This window comes from Hyperolius riggenbachi, chromosome 5 (genome assembly GCF_040937935.1).
Source record: "Hyperolius riggenbachi isolate aHypRig1 chromosome 5, aHypRig1.pri, whole genome shotgun sequence".
In the NCBI taxonomy this organism is placed as follows: domain Eukaryota; kingdom Metazoa; phylum Chordata; class Amphibia; order Anura; family Hyperoliidae; genus Hyperolius; species Hyperolius riggenbachi.
In genome coordinates, this window is record NC_090650.1 from 145,965,394 (window position 1) to 145,982,152 (window position 16,759).

Here is a 16,759-nt window from a genome sequence, read left to right on the forward strand (position 1 = left end):
CATTGGCTGTATGTATCACTGTACCAGATACAATGCATGGATAATTATGCGGCTCTGCTTTCCGGGGGATCAGTGAATAATGGCGCACAGCGCCTATGCATAAGAATGGCGCCACATTAAAAAGATACGATTATCGCTATTTATCGTTAGTACTGCATAATAATGGCGCGCAGGGAAAAAAAGAAGAAAAACGGCACACACTAACGTTATTTATCAATAGTGGCACACACTAACGTTATTTATCAATGGTGGCACACACTAACGTTATTTATCAATAGCGCCCTACATAAGCCAAACTGCAGACGTTATTTAACTGCAAAACGGTGAATGGATTTAATGTAACACTGTCAAGGTTAGGGTTAGGCACCACTGGCGGGGGGGGTGTCTTAGAGTTAGGCACCACCAGGGGGGTCTTAGGGATAGGCACTACCAAGGGGGTGGTTAGGGTTAGGTACAGGGAGGGTTCTGTGTGAGAGTAGAGTTAGGTATAGTTACAGTACAATATACACCACCAGGGGGTCTTAGGGTTAGGAACCACCAGGGGAGGGTCTTAGGGTTAGGCACCACCAGGGGGTGGTTAGGGTTAGGAACCACCGGGGGGGTTTAGGGGTTAGGGATAGGTACAGAGAGGGTTCTGTGTGTTAACGCTAAATAACGATAAGGCTTTAATGTTAAATAGCAATATGCGGCAAACGGATTAGCGGCAACACTGTGCGCCATTATTCACGGGCGCCATTTTCAGATGGATGCGCTTTCCGGATCTATTGCATTCCTGCTGACAAAGGGAACCCATGATCACAGTGGCCTTTTCTTTATTAAAGTATCTTTTATTTTTTTCCCTCTTTCTGTTTGTCTTCAACATTTTTAGCTAAAAACTAATAATTTCCCTTGAAGCAAGGTGCCTACAGAACTTCATAACAACCTTCCATTTCCGTGTCTATGTCTTTTTTAAATAAAAATAATGGTTCGTCTGTTCTCATTTTATACTTCGAAAGCCCAGGAAATAAGCAAAAAGAAACAAAAAAAACAAAAAACACACACACACTTTTTACATTTGCTGAAAGACCTCCTTAGTTGTATGAGATGGAATACGCTCAAGGGTACGCATCTGTTTCCTGAAACAGCAACAATCTCACTAGCTGCTACACGAACAATCGTTAGGCCACTGACAGCACTGGACTGGTACTATCGCCTACCTAAATACAGTACTAGTACGTAGAAGAGGGAAGATGCCGCTGTATTAAGAGATGTACGGTATGCAGCGTGTTAGTGGAATTACGGTAGCAGGAAGTGAAACCAAAGTGACAGCACAGTGTGGGTAGAGCTGCTGCTGAGAGGTCGGAGGTTTATTGAAGTTGCACATGTGGAAAGCACGCTGTCAGGTATGCAGTAGCTACTTTGGTAGTTTATGTTGTGCAGTATTTCTTTTTTTTATTCCACGTGTAACCATAAGTTTTCCCAGGCCAGCTCTGCAGCATGCACGTGAGACTGAGGCAGTGACAGTTACCATGGCAACCAGGACAGCTTGACATATATGTATTTTCTTTCGTCTTTATTTTTAAATCTGCTTTCTTTAACTAGAAAGTGCTATGATAGAATTGTGTCTATTGTAAATAACCAAACGGCTACTGATAAATGAGATACGGAGAGAGACATTTTGTGAGGAGAGCCTAAAACAGTAGAAGTTGATGTACACACAGCAGATGAAACCCGGTGCTACATCGAAATAGCCTACATTGTCGAACTAACCTATGTTCCTATGATTTTACTGTTCCCCTCCCTAACCCTTAAAGAGAAACTGCGACCAAGAATTGAACTTTATCCCATATTCCTTTTCACAAACAGACCATCAGAGGGTACTGTATGACTGATATTGTGGTGAAACCCCTCCCACAAGAAACAAGAAAAGTATGTACTCTTGGTAGTTTCCTGTCTGTGAACCTTGCTGCATTGTGGGAAATAGTTGTTTACAGCTGTTTCCAACTGCCAAAAAACCATGCAGCAGCTACATCACCTGCCAACAGTAAAAATGACCACTATCATGAAAAAAGTAGGCAGTTAAGAACCGACAGGTTTTGGGGCAGTCCATCTCCTCTTGGGGGCTTCTCCTGGTTTTCTTTGTTTTCAACAGCATTTCCTGAACAGCATTTGCAAAGTCTAACTGACAAAATAGTGTGCAAGTGAGTAGGGAGGCTGGCTGGTATCTTACTATTTTTGCAGTTAAACTGCTGTTCAGGAAATGCTGTTGAAACGAAAGAAAACCATGAGCATCCCCCATGAGGAGATGGAATGGCCTAAAATCTGTCCATTCTGTCAGATTTTAGCTGCCTACTTTTTTTTTGCGATAGTGGTCCTTTTAAAGAGGAACTCCAGTGAAAATAATGTAATAAAAAAAGTGCTTCATTTTTACAATAATTATGTATACATGATTTAGTCAGTGTTTGCTCATTGTAAAATCTTTCCTCTCCCAGATTCACATTCTGACATGTATTACATGGTGACATTGTTACTGTGGGCAAATTATGTAGCTGTTTCTAGATAGTCTGGCTTTAACAGATAGCTGTAAGCAGCTATTTCCTGTCTGAACATTGTTACATTGTGGCAGTTTGCCCAGAGTACCGTATGGTACCAGAGCCTCTTGTGGGAGGGGTTTCAGCACAAAATCAGTCATACAGCGCCCCCTGATGGTCTGTTTGTGAAAATCATTATTTTTCTCATGTAAAAGTGGGTATCAGCTACTGATTGGGATAAAGTTCAATTCTTGGTCGGAGTTTCTCTTTAAGCCTTTTGCCTAGGCATGTAGGCTGAATCAACGCGCAGGCAGAAATGATGGCACACCGGCCTCGGCTGATAACGACCACCTCTTCCTTCAACCTCATGGGTGTACAGCAGCCCCTGATGCCTCCCTATGCTTCGGCCAGTGATCAGCCCAGCGGATCAGTTAGTCTGGATAAGGGCATAGTTCTCCCCACTCACCCTACTGCCTCCGTCTGCCTCCCTTCCTCCCCCCTGCATAGCAATACAACACATGGCTATCCTGCAGACTATCGACATATCTGTACCACCTCAGCCCTGCAATTCCGCCCAAGGGATCTAGTCCTGATCAGGCCGGTATGTGTGTACCTTGGTTTCTATTTCTGTGACTACAAATTCTATTTTATGTTTTTTTATTTACTGTCATTAAATGGTCCTACAGGGGTTCATTTCAGTTTACATAAGAGCAGGAGCACACTTACGTGCGATAGTGAGCATTTCCCATTATGTTACACATCTTTAAACTGTAGTACAGCTGAACATTTCTCTACCTATACTAGACTAGACTACCAACCCCCCCCCCCCCCCCCCCCCCCCTCCACCATTTTTTATGCCTCTGAATACCTCCATTTCACTGATTTTACAAGCAGGCTCTCAATTACATCTGTTGGAAAGCCAGCAATCTGAACAATCCTCACCCCCCACAAGGTTCTTCATTGTCCCAACTGGATGGACTGAGTCAGGTTTGCCATCAGGAGTGACAATTAACACTAGAGTGAGGGGGCCCCAGGGCCCCCCAACCGTGCTGGCATTAATTAGTGGAAAACAAAATAAAAAATGAGAGGAGCTGAAATATTTAGTGGGCTCTCCTCATGCCCTTTACTCCTCTCCTGGTTCCTCCTCCTCCTCCATTAGTAGTGACCCCATAAACTTACTTCTGGGTCAGAGTGGTCGCGGCTTACTGTGCAGGGCTGCCCGGCGAAGCATATCCTTGTACGTGTTCAAGCAGCCGTTAGGCAGCGCTCTGTGCAGGCGCACTAGGTAGTTGTGAAGTTCAAGGACACTCTTCGCCGGGCAGCACCTGCGCAGTAAGCCGCGACCACTCTGACCCAGGAGTAAGTTCAGGAGGTCTCTACTCACTAACGGAGGGGGATGCAGAAGAATGGGGAAGCGGTGGACAGGAGAGCAGCCCACTAAACGTGTATGCTTCCCTCGTTTTCCATTTTATTTTCCACTAATGTATTAATGCCATCACGTTTTTTGTGCAGGCCTGATGATGTTTGAGGGGCTCCAAAATTTCTGATGCCTGCCCTCGGCTGAGTCAGTGATGTGAGGGGTGGTGAACAGCAGTTTGGTCAGATATTTTGTAACTACAGAATTGTATCTACAGATGTAACAGCTGCTGTATGCAATGGGATCAAGGTATTAGGGGCATTTATTTAATCTTACACTGTGATTGTGGTCTAGTTGGATTAGGAGGAGGGCATATAGTTAATAAAATGCTTGGCTGGAAACTTACATTTTAAAAACTCTCTGGCTACCTATAAGGCGTGCCCTTCCTATATATATCGAGGACATCTTTGGTTATCTATGCTAGAAAGGGGGAACAACAGGACTTCAGGGGCTGGAAGATGCCCCAGGTAAGCAACTGGCCACATTACACTTCACTTAACATTCCCTTTAAAGGGGGCTCTTACACCCTTTCTTGAGCTACAGAAATGGCTGAAATATAGGCAAAGATGTAGGTTCTGTCAGATTTCTACTACCTACTGTAAGTGACAGCAGGATAGGAGAAAAGTCATTTATGTCTTATTTTACTCTGAAAAAAATGTACTTCTTATTTGTATGTGTTTACGTTTATTTAAAATTTTTGGCGAGTTTTTGGCGATAGTGGTCCTTTAACCCTCCTGGCGGTTTACTAAAATCCGCCAGGGGTCAGCGTTTTTTTAATTTTTTTTTTCATGTAACGAGACAAGGTCTCGCTACATGATAGCCGCTGCTCAGTGGCATCCCCCCCAGCCCCTCCGAACACCGGAGGCGATCGGAGATCAGGAGATCCCGTTAAAAGAACGCCATGGCGGGGTGACGTCATCGATGTCATCGACGTCGTGACGTCAAAGGGGACTCCGATCCACCCCACAGCGCTGCCTGGCACTGATTGGCCAGGCAGCGCACTGGGTCTGGGGGGGGGGCGGCTGCGGCGCGGCGTATCGGCGGGTAGCGGCGGAGGCGATCGGATTGCACATGCAGCTAGCAAAGTGCTAGCTGCGTGTAGCAAAAAAAAAAAATTATGCAAATCGGCCCAGCGAGGCCTGAGCGGTCTCTTCCGGCGGCATAGCCCGTGCTCAGCACGGGCTTACCGCCAGGGAGGTTAAAGTGAACCTCCAGACTAAAAATCTGCTCAGCAGCACTGAAAAGGCTTGGTGTTTCTTTAACAGTATCACAGCATCAGAACTTTGTTTTTCTTACCAAAGCCTCATTTTTAGCTGCAAAGAAGCTAAGCTCCACCCCATCAAAGAAAACTGCCTGGAAATTTTTCCCTTGATGCTGTGCAAAGCATGATGGGATTTCTGATGTTGTTGTTCTCGTTGCTTAGCAACTGGGAGGGGTTATCAGGACACAGGACAGTTGGAACTGTGTTTCATGCTCCCTGTCACCTCCTTTTAACCAAAAAGATGGCTGCCCTCATAAAATCACAAACTTTTGTCTGTTCTTTTAAAACAGGGTTGGTAATAGATTATATTTCCTATCTATTTTAATTGACATAACTAATGTAACTTAATGACAGTATGTTTGTTTAGGCTAGTTCCTCTTTAACCTCCCTGGCGGTAAGCCCGAACTGAGTTCGGGCTATGCCGCCGGGAGGCACCGCTCAGGCCCCGCTGGGCCGATTTGCATAATTTTTTTTTGTTACACGCAGCTAGCACTTTGCTAGCTGCGTGTAACCTCCGATCGCCGCCGCTACCCGCCGATCCGCCGCTATACGCGTCGCCGCAGCCGCCCCCCAGACCCCGTGCGCCGCCTGGCCAATCAGTGCCAGGCAGCGCCGTGGGGTGGATCGGATTCCCCTTTGACGTCACGACGTCGATGACGTCGGTGACGTCATCCCGCCCCGTTGCCATGGCGACGGGGGAAGCCCTCCAAGAGATCCCGTTCTTTGAACGGGATCTCTTGATCTCCGATCGCCGAAGGCGATCGGAGGGGCTGGGGGGATGCCGCTCAGCAGCGGCTATCATGTAGCGAGACATTGTCTCGCTACATGAAAAAGAAAAAAAAAAAAAAAAAACATTTGCTGCCCCCTGGCGGATTTTAATAAACCGCCAGGGAGGTTAAAGGACCTCTGTTGCGAAAATCTTAAAATTTAAAATACATGTAAACATATACAAATAAGAAGTACGTTTCTTCCAGAGTTAAATGAGCCATAAATTACTTTTCTCCTATGTTGCTGTCACTTATAGTAAGTAGTAGAAATCTGACATTACCAAAAGATTTTGGACTAGCCCATCTTCTCATAGGGGTTCTTAGGGCTTTCTTTATTCTTAAAAGCACGTAGTGAATGGCAGTTGCTCTGTCTAACTGCCAAAAAGTGTACGGTGAACGAGCAGGTTGTCCAGCATCGTATAAATCTTTTTCACGGAATGTCTTTATAAAGAATAAAGGCCATGCCAAGAATCCCCCATGAAGAAATAGACTAACCCAAAACCTGTCGATAATGTCAGATTTCTACTACCTACTGTAAAAGACAGCAACATAGGAGAAAAGTAATGTATGGCTCATCACATGTATGTACTTATCACAATTAATTGATCTATATCTTGTTTTTTCCGCCACCATTTAGGCTTTCTTTGGGTGGTACATTTTGCTAAGAATTATTTTTTTCTAAATGTATTTTAACAGGAATATTAAGAAAAAATGGAAAAAAAATCATTATTTCTCAGTTTTCAGCCATTATAGCTTTAAAATAATGCATGCTACCATCATTAAAATCCACATATTTTATTTGCCCATTTGTCCCAGTTATTAAACCATTTAAATTATGTCCCTGTCACAAAGTATGGCGCCAATATTTTATTTGGAAATAAAGGTGCATTATTTTAGTTTTGCGTCCATCACTATTTACAAACTTTTAATTTAAAAAAATATTATTTGTATACCCTCTTCACATGCATATTAAAAAAGTTCAGACCCTTAACTATTTTTTTTTTTTTTTTTTTTAATTGTAATTTTTTAATATTTTTTTAGTTAAAAATTTTTGGGGTATTTTTTGGGTGTGGGAGGTAAACAGTTAATTTTAAATGTAGTTTATTTTGTCTTTTTGTAATAAAAATGTATGTGCATGTAGTTTTACTATTTGGCCACAAGATGGCCACAGGGATTTTTTTTTGTTCTTCTACCCTGTGAGCAAGCATGCTCGCTTACAGGAACTACAAGGAGGACGTGATTTTTTTTTCCATAAAGATTGCGGCCTCTGAAAAGAAGCCTTGGGTTTTTCTACCGGGGACTTAGATCAATGAATGGGAACCATGTTTCCATTCATTGATCCCCGGACTACCTTGGTGGCGGCACGGGAGCTCGCACGATCCCGCACGGGACTGCGCACAGCAGCAGCTTTTTGGACATGAAAGTCACGTCCAAAAGGCAAAAATGGTTGAGTAACAGACCTTGGCCTCAATTCACTAAGCTTATCTCCTGTCTTTAATAACGTTTCTAGAGTTATCACCATGGTGATGAGGCATGTAGTATTCAGGAAACCTTTTATCTCAGGCAAACCTAAAGGTTAACTCTTCAATCCTTAAAATAATGAAAAACAGGCTATTAATTAACTGCGTGTGAAAATAACTACAGAAGAGGTAACTTAACTACAGAGGAGGTAACTTAACTACAGGGGAGGTAACTTAAGGAATGAAGAGATAAGATAACTCTCTCACTGTGTGGTGGCAAGTTTACTCTTGCCTTATTATCTCCAGGATAATCTTAGTGAATTGAGGCCCTTGTCAGTTATCGTAACGCTGTAAGTTAAATTGTAACATTTCTTGTTGACTGTTGCTGTGATGGGATTATCCATGAACCACAGTCTAACTGATTTTGTCTCTGTACACATTTGCTTGGAATTTGAACAATGCGTGAAAGAATGTACTTGCAGCTTTCTAATTAAGCCTCTGTTGTGTGTGTTTTTTATTACAAAAAAGTATAGCTGTACTTGCACAAATAAATACTTGGAAAACTATGTAGGATTTACTACCTAGGCTGTCTGGATGCTGAGAGCTGGGCACTTTACATAGTGTCCCCACTCCACACTTAGGACTCGATTCACAAAGCCCTGCTAATGAATGTGCTGGCCCTGCTAATGCATTTAGCAAACAGTATGACGCGTGCGAAGGTTTACGCGCACAATGGTTTATGCGCGCATGCTAACAAAGTTGTGCGCATGTTACCGCGGCACAATGCGTGCTTTGTGTAGCGGTAACGTGCGCAAAACTTTGTTAGCACATGCGTGTAAACCTTTGCACGCGTAAACCTTTGCACGTGTCACATTGCTTGCTAAATGCATAGAACGGCCTTGCTATGCGTTAGCACATCTTTATGAATCGAGCCCTTACAGTTTTAGGACAGTGGTCGACAGCATATGCACACCACTGGGTGATCTAACACTGCTAAACAGGACTTCTCTTATCAGTCCATCAAAACTGTGGCAGGTACTGTTTAAATGTTCATGGAGGTTTTTCATTGCATGCAAAGCAGCACCTTACTTACAGGTCCATCATTGTTGAGGTGCCAGCAAAAAAAACAAAAACAGAAATTCATATAAGTAATATAAAAATAGGAGCATAAACATTTATTTGTCTCCAAGAAAGAAAACTAAGGTTGAGATAGCAACACAACAAATGTTTGACACACAACACATGCATCTTATGGTTCAACCCACTTCCTCAGGTCTGTGCCTGGTGCAATATTATGTGAGCTTAGGCACTTCTTAACATCAGTGTTAGAGTAAATACTTACTCTCCCACTTTTATATTACTCATATCACATAGTTTTATTTTTACTGCTTGCTTCTTATAGTTATCTTGTACCAGCTCTAAGCAGGGGGTATTGAAACCCGAATGAGTTGATTAAGTCACCAAGACCGTGCATGTAGATGGAAAAGAGGAGGGGACCAAGGACAGAGCCTTGAGGAACCCCGACAGACTAAGCATGAGGAGAAGAGATCTGATCTGAGTAGCAGACTGGGGAGGACCTTCCAGAGAGGTAGGAAGATAACCATGTGAGAGTGAGGCCCTTATTCCTACATTTGAAAGTATTTGTAGGAGTAAGGTGTGGTCAACAGTATTGAGTGCTGATGACAGGTCAAGAAGGATGAGAATGGAAAATTGACCTTTGGATTTAGCTGTAAGAAGATCATTGACCACTTTAATAAGGGCAGTTTCTCTGGAGTGGTTAGAGCAAAAGCCAGACTGGAACTGATTAAGTAGGGAGTTAGCAGATAAATAATGGCTTAATTCTGCATGTATATGGCGTTCAAGTAATTTGGATGCAAATTGGAGAAATTACACTGGGCGGTAGTTGGCGAGTGCGGTAGGATCTAGAGATGTGTTTTTAAGTAGTGGTGTCACAACAGCCTTTCTGAGTGGGGACGGAAAGATGCCAGTGGAGAGGGACAGGTTAAATAGTGATGCTAGTGCAGGCATGAGAGATGAGGATAGCTGCGGAATGAAATGGGAGGGAATAGGATCCAAAGCACAGGTGGTTAGATGAGCTTTGGATATTGAGTAGAGAGAATGTTCAGAGAGTGGAGAGAAGGCAGTTAGAGAGCAGTCAATAGAGGTGTGGAGGTGGGATTTGAGGGATGCATGGAGAATTCACTTCGAGTTTCGTCAATTTTATCAGTGAAGTATGCTGCAAATTCCTCAGCTGATAAGCAAGATGGAGGAGGGGGATGGAGAACGGAGTTGAAGGTGTTTTGTCAAGTATTTTGGATTGTGGAAATCGGTGGATATTAGGGAAGAAAAATAAGACTGTTTTGCCACAAATAGTTCGTTTCTGAAGTTGTTCAAGGCTATTTTATATGAGATGAAGTCCTCATTGCTGATTCTTTTCCTCGTTCAGCTGTTCTAGAGCATCTTTTAACTGTTTAGTGGCTTTGGTCATCCAGGGTTGGCGACTGACACGGTGAGGGCAGACATTGGCAAGTATTTTCTTGCTTGCTGGTGGCTTAAAGGGCATTTTATTGATAAGGTGTAAAAAAAATATCACGTAGGAGAAAAAGTGAATGTAATAAGGGTCGACATGTGAACAGAGGCAGATCTCCTCTTAACATAATTGTTATGGTGGTCTCTGTAGTATGAATGGATGCCATACTGTACCCTAGCTGGGATTCATGCCAACGTTGTTCTGGTCTCTTTCACAAGTCTTCTGTCAGGAGGGCTGTGTTCTAGCAGGGCCGTCACCTGTGAAGTTTCTCTGGCTGGTGTCCAGGGTTGGGACCTGGTCCTCCAGTAGCATTGATTCCAAAGTGTGACCAGTCGCCCCCTCTCCCCCAGTATTAGCTAGCTTCCCTCACCAGTATAGGTAGCGAGATGCACCCTTAGTATTAGATAGGCCCTCTCCCTCAGTATAAGTAGCCAGATGTGCCCCTAGTAATAGCTTTCCCACATCCTCCTGGCTCCCATCGTGTGGAACCCTGAAACCTAGCCGACAAGAGCTTGTTGGATCTATTATGTGGCCATGCTCCGTATCATGTACATGCACAGCCTGTGTGAGAATGGCGGCACCTGCACAGCAAGCTGGAGCCACTCATCCACGAGCAGCTCCAAGCTAGCATTGGTGCTGTATGACCGTGATTGTGAATGAATAGAAGCATGGATGCAAGAAGGTCCTCGGAGGGTGAGCTGGAGGAGGACAAGGGAAGCCTTTGTAGCATCCAGAGGCTTCCCTCTTCTTAGGTAAGTATCACTTTTCTTTTTTTGCTTTAGGATCCTCTCGATTTCTCCTTAAGTGTTCCATTTTGAAATGTCATTAAGCACAAAAAGTCTCATATCTTGCATGCCGTGGCCTGCTTCACAGAAGTATAGCATCGATTGAGTGTTCCTGTGATTCTCACTAATTTTAAAGTGATGATGGGCCATTCCTATGTGAAGCTTGCTTTGTTTTTTCTGCTTACTTAACCCTGGATCGGCATCTTGTAAAATGTGTCATTTACAAAACCTTAGATAAAGCACATGAGAATAAGTAGTCAGGTATGTAATAATGCTGTGTATATTTGTTATTTATACTAAGCAAAACGTTAATTAGCATGTCTTACTTGTATTTTTATTTTTTTGTGAGGGAATGTGCCTGTTTGCCAGTTTCGGTTTTGGTAAAGCACTTGTATTTATCTGTTGCCATGGTTTTCATGTTTTTCTGTAAGACAAGATTTAATCTGTTTTGAATACAAGGTGTGTATTTGCCTCTAGGTGGTTGCATGCCTCTGTTGGTAGTCCTTTCAGATGTTCCTGGTTTTAGATCACTGCCAATTCTTCCCTGTTGTCCTTAACATTTTTTTAAATAAAATAAAAATCACGTGTAAACCATTTATGGCCAGCTGCCCATAGGTTCACACTATATTTATTTTTGCTAATTAGAAGTTAGGCTCCCTTCCATGAAGGATGACCTCATTGCGGTGAAAGGGTCCAGTACGGTGCAATCCTGCATACAAACTGTTTAGGCAGCTAATTACCTCCATTACGTTAATTTTGGTGCATCTGTTCTGAATGCAAGTTGTGTACTCTGCCTACAATTGGGCTGTGCACATCTATGTTGCTAGTCATTCAGATGCAGCCTGTCTTGGGAAGCGCTGCCATGCCATCTCCCAGCTGTATAAGTCATGTAAGTTTACTTTATCAAGTTTGCATTCCATTCTTATTCTGAGTTTAGGGTTTAGTGCATAGTTTAGCATCTGTTTTGAATACAAGGTGTGTATTTGCCTCTAGGGGGCTCTGCACGCCTCTGTTGGAAGTCATTTCAGATGTGGCCTGGCTTTTAAGCGCTGCCAATTCTTCCCTGTTGTCCTATATTTAATATTTATTTTAATATAAACCCAAACTGAAAATAAATGTATGGCAATTGTAACGATTGTGGAACTTTCTCCGTGATCAGCGCACAACGCGTGCGCTGACACGGCGGAAATCCTCCACAAGCGTGTAATTGCAGGCACCCAGCAAAAGGTGCTACGCACCTGTAGAGGGAAATTCCTGTCGGCAGATGGCGCTGGGGAGTGCAGAGGAACCAATCCGCTATACCTCCACAAATGCCAGACAGGAATTGTACGAAGCGCAGAACGCAATCGCAAGAGAGGCGATTGCGAATGAGAACGAGCAAAGGGACAGGTTGTATGTGTGTGCGCCAATCCAGTCGCCACCCCGCCACCGCACACACACAACAGCAGATATGAAATAGGAACGCGATCGCGAGAGGTGCGATCGCCAGACGAGACACAAGGCAGATCAGGACAGAATACGAGGTTAGCAAAGGCACAGCAAATAATACAATGAGGAGATACGGAAAATAACAAACGCTAGCTAACCGCGAACACCGCACTCATTCGCAACAGTGCACGCGGTTATGCGCGGTCTCCACGTGATAAGCACAATAGAGACAAGCACGCCTAACTAACCATTAACAGACAAACATGAAACAGAGGACGCGAGCGCTTGCTTAACGGTTACCTCACCGAGCCTCCAGCAAGCGTAGCAGACAGACACACGAAAACAGGGACAAGCGAGAGATAGGATCCACAGCACTAGCGAAAAGTGGCTAGCGCGATCCAAGTACAGAGTAGCAGAACAGAAGGATCCCCAGCGCTAGCGAAAAGTGGCCAGCGCGATCCCAGAAGACAGAACAGAAGGATCCCCAGCGCTAGCAAAAAGTACCTAGCGCGATCCCAGGAGACAGAACAGAAGGATCCCCAGCGCTAGCGAAAAGTAGCTAGCGCGATCCCAGGAGACAGAACAGAAGAGATAGCTGGTAGCAACCGCTGCACCAGCTATACTCCAAGAACAGAGATCAGAACCATTTCCTGTCGACCACTGTAGGGACTGGACAATGGCAACAGGCAAGACAAGACAGAACAGGCAATACAGATAATACAATCCTAACTGCACTAGGGAAATCTGCCTAGCGCAGATTCAGGAATTACTCTAAGCTGATGTTCAAACAGAGAGCAAGGCTGACACCCCACCAGGAGTGTTACATAGGACGAAATCCTTATGAACAGCGAAGCATTGTGGGAAAGACATAGTACTTATAGTACATGCCTCCAATGAATGTGGCCAGGCAATTTGCATGACAACGTATGCAAATTCCTCTGCAAGCACAAGCTGCAAAACTGACAGAAGCTCTTCTTTCCAGAGTCCTGCAGCATGCAAACCTACACAATGGTCAAAAGGCTGGCTGCCTGCACAGGCAGCTGAGCAAATCATCACAGCAATGAGCACACTTATTTGAATCACAGAAAACACATACAAAACTGCATCTAATGTAAGTCTATGGGCTGCACAAAAATTGCATTGGCGTATGGTTCCCAATGTGATTTTATGTGCGTGTCAAATTGCACAGCAAGTTTTTTTTCCCCCTACATACTGTATACAAATTGAATTTATTTCTCTTGTTGAAAAGGTAGATTAATTCAAATGAATGCAAAAACGCAGATGCAGAGAAAACCGCAGAAATGCACATGCCAGAAAACACTTGATTTTGTGCACCCAGCCTATGACCATATGTTTCGGAATATAAGATGGACTTTTTTATCCCCAAGAGGGTGAAAGAGGAAGACACAGAAGGGCAGACAAGGACACAGGGGGGCCAACCAGGGCACTGAAAAAGACACAAGTGGGACAGAGGGCACATGAGGGACAGATGGGGACACAATAATGCTCCTGGACCATGGTTTAGTATACTTTTTTACTTTTTTTCTTTTTTTTTACCTTGGCTTTTGCCTTCTAAACCTAGGTGCTTCTTATATTCTGAAAAATACGGTATTTGTATGTGTTTTACTAATGATAGAAAGAACATTAGTAACACAGAACAGTATCATATTTTATTTTCATAGTCATAAGTCAGTTCTTTCAAAGAAAAAAATCACTGCGCTGACAAATTCTAGGCAGGGTGAATTCACCAGTGGTGCACTTCCTATATAAATCAAGTCTCAAATAATTGCACAAAAAGAAAGCAAGATCCAGAAAAAATACAAATTGAGGGTTTCACGGCCTAGTAATCTTATGCATAAAACATAATTTTTATAGTAATGCCAATAAATAGTCATACAAGTGATATAACATAAAAAGTCCTTAATACACATTGGTCATAATGTCAATAGCTTAACGCACGTTTTGCAACCTATGACCAGGTCGCTTCTTCTACAGAGGTCTTTATCTGAGTTCATGGTTTGTGAATACAGAACGGTTTATAAAACCATATGAAAAAACATATACAGTATACAGTCCCATCCAGGTATGCATTGCATGTTTTTATCATCCTGTCAGCCCAATACACAGCCAATTATAATTGCATCCAATAGTCAATCTTTGCAAAACAGCATAACGTAAAAGTCTGAGGTCCAGGGATTGCACTTGTCCAATCCAATCCTTCCTGAATCACTAGTGCTTCACAGATGTACAGCTCTCCCTGGCTGCATCTAAAAGGAATACACTAAAGTGGGCAAGTGCAATCCCTGGACATCAGTCTTTTCCATAGCTGGTTTACAATGGTGAAGTGCCAGATTTTACTGCATTTTTCCTTTCTAACTCTCTAAAAAGGATTTTCCCATCAGTGATTCACAGACTTCGAGCAAGCAAGCAGGAAGGGAGTACATTTTTTTTAAACTACTCCTCCTTTCCATATTTCTGTTCCAAGCAGGTAATTTGGCCACAAGGGCGGCAGTGGTGTTAGTGCTTGTCAGTAACATAGACTGCAATACAAATTTGTAGCGATGGGGCGACGGGAGCTTAGTTTGGTTGCGGACGCTGGGCTTATGTACACTTGGGGAATTTGCACTCGATTTTTTGAATAGCAAAGTTTCAATAAATTGCAAGCCAATACAAAATATAGGACATTCATGGTCAAGTGTTAAAATGTGCGTTTTATCCACATGCAAGGAAAAACCCACCATTGTTGCCTTTTTTTTAACACCACAACAGCAGCTGTCAGCTGACTGCGGCTAATGCATACGGAGAACACAAAAGAAATTCACGGAAAATCTTGTCCGTTTACTGTGGACCGAAGTGTGACCCCTATCTTAGTGTTTGGTAGTAAGGTAGCAGGGAGGGAGTTTAGTGTTAGACATGGAGAAGATAGTTAGTGTTAGGAGAGGGGTGGGGGGGGAGTGGTTACTGAATCACGTGGCGAGAAGAGCTTACTGTGAGGAAAGGAGAGTGTGTAGACATTAGTGATATTTTAAATATTGGTAATATCTTGTGCCCAAAATAAGCCGTGGCAGTTGTAACTGTATGCCTGTTATTACAGATTCACTTAAAAGGGAATATGAAGTGAAAATAAACTTATGATATAATGATTTGTATGTGTAGTGCAACTAAGAAATAGAACATTAGTGACACAGGAACCAGTCTCGTATTGTTTTCAGTACAGGAAGAGTTAAAGCAGAACTGAAGTTAGTTTTAAAACAAAATGTTTCACTTACCTGGGTCTTCTGCAAGCCCCCAACAGCCGTCCTCTCCCGCGCCAGTCCTCCATGATCCTCCATTCTCCCGCCGCCAGCTAATTTTGGTTTCACCGCCGGGCCACTGCGCTTGCGCGGCTCTGGTTACGCATATCCTTTTTTGCATTCCAGTCCACAGTAGCGCTATTGCAGATGGGAACGCTGAAAAAGAATACGCTTGGCTGGGCTGTGCAGGCCTCGACTTACAAGTCGGGTAACAAAACGGAGTGGCAGCGAGAGAATGGAGGACCGGCGTGGGACAGGGCAGCCGCTGGGGTCTTGCAGAAGCCCCAGGTAAGTGAAACAGTTTGTTTTAAAACTAACTTCAGTACCGCTTTAAGAAACTTCACTTGTTATCTATGAAATAGAGCTTCTCTGAGCACTGACCAGTTTGGTCGGATACAGTGCTGTTTTCTGAGGCACTTCTACTTTGAAGAAACAATGACAGGCACCTTTAGATAAGATTTTACTGCAAGGAAGTTCAAAGGATCATTAGCCCTGCTCTGTTTTAAAGTTTAAAATACAGTGTGGTTTGTAAATTGCAAATATGATAGAATGCTATAAAAAAAACTATATACTTTAAAATAAAAACATGACTCTTTTCTTTGCTATTAACTTTCTATTAATTATCCGTACTACACATACAATTCATTATATCATAAGTTTTATTTCGCTTCAGCGTCACATTAAGTATGTCTTAAAAGTGACATATGACTTCTCCAGCCATCAAGCACATCATTCCTTGCTCACAGTATCAACTAAAATTTTTAAAATGTTTGCTGCAGATGCGACGTTGCATTTATGGCATCCTTGAATATTGTGAAATGGTAAATCCAATTTAAACGACTAGAAATTTATTTGTGTGTCTCAGAAATGTGTTTCTTTCAGGGCCTTGTATGAAGTGCTAATTATATTGTGATCAATTTCCACAGAGACATCCAACAACATCAGTTCAGACTGAATCAAATGTAGGAATCAATTTACTTTATATTATTGACAAGCCTCACCGGTTCAAAAAGATGTGCACGAGAATGAAAGAATGTGCTCTGAGCTTCAAGAACATACTTGACTATATATAGAACTGCTAATGCGTTGTCATTGATGTAATGTTAAAGCATGCTTCATAATAGTGAAACTTATCTTACTTTTTCATTGGTCACTAGTGTAGGAAAGCAACAGCTAAGTACTATTTGTATTGAAAGTCTCTAATCATATCTAGGAAATCATATTTATTTCAGTTTACAGATTTTTTTTCTAGACTGGCGGTTATTGGAGAACATAAGTTCCTGCAGATCTGGCCTAATTTTTTTTAAA

At 42.9% G+C, this 16,759-nt stretch overlaps 1 protein-coding gene across 6 annotated transcripts in view; it reads left to right on the plus strand.

The window, feature by feature from the left end:
- The first annotated feature begins 1,210 nt into the window (after window positions 1-1,210).
- Window positions 1,211-16,759, plus strand: part of TPK1 (thiamin pyrophosphokinase 1) — a 763,520-nt gene continuing 747,971 nt past the window's right edge. For 2 of the 6 annotated variants that reach the window (XM_068234503.1, XM_068234506.1), the window contains exon 1: window positions 1,213-1,382. The gene's annotated coding sequence lies outside the window, so the exon portion shown is untranslated. Of the gene's footprint in view, window positions 1,383-8,817; window positions 9,004-16,759 lie in introns of all 6 variants that reach the window. The other 4 variants (XM_068234508.1, XM_068234507.1, XM_068234504.1 and 1 more) reach the window with 3 other exon arrangements.